Genomic DNA, 3,989 nt, shown 5'->3' on the forward strand with positions numbered 1-3,989 from the left:
AGAAACCCCAATAGAATTAAGAGTACGAGTAAAACAAATGAGAGCTGTGGTAAACATGATAGAAAGATCTGGACAAAGAAAAAACCGGTCAAAAATTACTAGAGAACATGTGATTAGCCTCTTAGGATTTGATATGTTTAATGCTCAGGAAAGGGTGAGATTCTTGAATGAGGTAGTGAGCAAGAGTAACATTTTGAAACTTTCCGAAAATCAAACCCAAAAGAACTTTGGTATTTCAAAATTTACTGAGATATATGGATTTATTGATTCAACCTTCCCAAATGCAAGAAGTTTGTGACATAGTGGGAGTGAGTAGGAGGGGTATAGAGCCATCTCTAAAACTTGGTTCTAGATCCTTAAGTATTACAAGATTAAAGCTTTTGGGTTGCTTAGGCCTCACAATGTTAGGAAAATAAAAACTCTGTTAAATGAAGAAATACCCAAACATTTTGGAGAATACTATCGTATAGAGAGAACGATGCCATACAAAAAACAGAAGAAGAAATATTCCTTTGAGTATAATATTTTTAATAACATTTGGATGAATATTAAAAAAGTCAATGTGCAATGGTGAGATACCATTAAAAGCGAGAAGTAGATTGTGAAGGAAAACTTCTATTTGTTATAAAACTGGATGAGGCTCAAATTCAAAAACGTCAAAAAATGAAAAGAGTATCTATATCCCTAATGAATAGAGCATTGGACTGTAGCCAGGGTAAGTTAGATTCTCCATATCACAAAACAATAAAAAAATGGAGCTATAGTGGATTGAAGCAGCTCAAATACTAATTAAGAACCACGATACATTAAAATGACTCTTTTTACAGACCGGCATCTCTTCCATTTTACAAAGCTAAAATGCAAGTGAACACCTCCATGCAGATGGCATGGGTGACTTCATTGTAGAATGGCACTCGAGTGCCGACCTTAAGGCACTGAAGTGCATGTTTGGTGTATGTGGAGGTGTTGTATCCATGTTTGTATTGCATGGCAAGAACTAGAACGAGAGAATGACTTACAGAACATGAGGTTGGGAAACCACCATCGAGGAATAATGTGAATGTCGTTGACTATCCATCGTCTCTTATGATTTGGGATTCAATTCTAGTAATAGATTTAAAAAATGTACATATATGTTTACTGCATGCAGAGATTAGAATCTTGGACAAATTGCTTCGACTGCATCTTGATTATGCATATTCTATTAAGCTGAGTATACTTGCAAACGAGTGCATAGAAAAATGTGAAGCTTTGCTCTTTTAAATGGGTTTCCATGGTGATCAAGTGCATCGAAAAAAAGATCATACTCTTTCTGAAGAGATGGGTGATTTTTTGCAAGATGTTTTGATGGGAGGAGCAAAAGGCACAAGATTTTTGAGCAACCATGATAGTAAACAAGTCGACGCTAGGTGGAATTGTTGGAAAGAACTCTATGTCATAACTACAAACGTCAAAAGTAGACCAGATGTAGCCAACAAACGCATGGAAGTGTGGAAGAATCTCGACTAATAAGTGATATCATAGGTGTTTGGGGAGAAAAAGACATCACATGTTACTTGGTGAGTGTTCAATTACTTCTTAAAGTGTCCAGAATAGTTCTTAGAGTTTTTCACATTGCATCTCATAAGTTCAACTAACAAAAAAATTGTTTTGTAACATATTCTCTAGCTGCATGGACCATATTTTGCAGAACAAGGACCCCTTGCAACATGGAATACACAAGGAATGGAAAATCCCACTATGAAGCGAGGACTTCATTTTTCAGATGTACGAAAAAGAGAGGGGGACAAAGAAGAAGCAATGCACTAAAAGAATTATTCAATGGGTTTTATAGGAGGCAATTACAAAGGATGAGAATAACAATCAACCATGCTGCTTAACCATACAAAACCCTAAGATGGAGACTTATGATCACTTCAAAAATTTGTACCTCTTTCTAAAAAGATCCAAATTAAAAAAAACAATTTTAGCCAAAATATTATCGATTCTACATCAATTTTTATTATTTTCTTCACGTGGCATGTCACCCCTGTATCTTGAACTTTCTTCTTCTATAACCACCAAGGATGTTGACGTTTGTCTCCTCAGCTACATCTGCATAGCTATTGATACCCGAGTAATGATGCAACAGCCCCAAATCTTTCATCTTGAAAGTAGCATTCAAATCAGCCTTAAATTGAGCAGTATGTCTCTCATTTGGTCCAGTGATCAACAAATCATCTACATAAAGAACCACAATGAGAACTACATCACCCTCACGCTTTACATACAATGTGTTTTTTGTTGGATTGTTATGAAAGCCTTGTTTGACCAAATGAGTATCAGCTTTCTCATACCAAGCACGAGGAGATTGCTTCAACCCATACAAAGCCTTCTTACATCTGCACACTTTGTCCTCTTGTCCTTTCTTGACAAAACCGCGAGGTCGCATTACATAAACTTCCTCAAATATGTCACCATTCAAGAAAGCAGTAACAATGTCTGATTGATGTACATCCCAACCAAAATGAGTTGTCAATGCACGTAGAAAACGCACAGTAGTCATAGGACAAGTAGGAGCAAATGTCTCTTCATAATCTATGCCTTTTTCCTATGCATAACCCTTTGCAACAAGTCGAGCCTTATGGCGATCGATCTCACCATCCGGTTTGCGTTCCAACTTGTAAACCCACTTCGTACCAATGGCCTTTTTGCTAGGAGGCAAATCACATAAAGTCCATGTGCCATTTTTTGTAAGTGCATCATATTCTGATTGCATGGCAGCCATCCAATTTTTTGAATTTTGTGATTCATCAAAGGACAGAGATTCCTCAACATCATGTAAGCTAGACACAGTCAAAGCATAAAAATCTGATGCATAAGATGCATGGCCAGAGCCACTAGACAAAGGTGCATCCAATTTATTGTCCGCAATGTATGCACCAACCATTTTGGCATACCTCTAGCCTGCTCATTTTTAGCCCTTTCCTCATCAAGTACATCATGTACATCTGCATCAGTAATAGGCGGATCTGTAACATTTTTGAAAACCCCCATAGGTTGTACATTTGCCTCATTGGAATTTACATTCGAACTTCCACCACTGAAAAGAGACAACAAAGTATCATAAATGTCCTGTGAGCTTACATTACTGTCTCTAGTACATGACAACAAGGGCTGAACAAAATCTTCCACAAACACTACATCTCATGAAACAAGAATACACTTTGTTTGTGGATGATACAACTTGTAACCTTTACTTTCAACACTATAATCAACAAAAATACATTTGACAACCTTATCATCCAATTTTTTGCGCTGTGTTTGTGGCACCAAAGCATATGCCAAACAACCAAAAACACGCATGTGCTCAATAGAAGGCTTTCTATCATGCCATCCTTCATATGGAGTAATAGACTGCAAAGCTTTCGTAGGACACCTATTTAGTACATAAGTGGCACACATGCTGGCCTCAAGCCAAAAAGAATGAGACAAAGCTTAACTTTTGACCATACATCGTGCCATTTTCGTAAGTGACCTATTTTTCCTCTCAGCAACACCATTTTGTTGAGGCGTTTTATCCCACGACTAGCCAGAAATGCATTAAATCCATGAGACATATACTCCCCCCCTCGATCGGAATGGAGGGTGCCCATAGTACAGTTCGAGACATTTTCAGCCATAGCCAGAAATTGTTTGAAGCACATAAAAACTTTGGACTTTGCTTTAAGCGGAAATACCCATGCTTGGAGTAATCATCAACGAAAGTCACGAAGTACAAATAATTGCGCAAGGACGGAGTTTGCATGAGCCCACAAACATCACTATGTACAAGCTGCAATCTGCATGTGGCCCTAACTGAACCATCCTTTGGAAACTTAGAACCTTGCATTTTACCCAAAATACATCCTTCACAAACATGTTTGACAGGTGCTTCAAGAGGCGGCAAAGAAACAACCATATCAGATTTCTGCAAACGCAGCAAACTGGAAAAATTCAGATGACCAAAA

This window comes from Adiantum capillus-veneris, chromosome 29, assembly GCF_014529385.1.
Source record: "Adiantum capillus-veneris isolate H3 chromosome 29, ASM1452938v2, whole genome shotgun sequence".
Taxonomy (NCBI): domain Eukaryota; kingdom Viridiplantae; phylum Streptophyta; class Polypodiopsida; order Polypodiales; family Pteridaceae; genus Adiantum; species Adiantum capillus-veneris.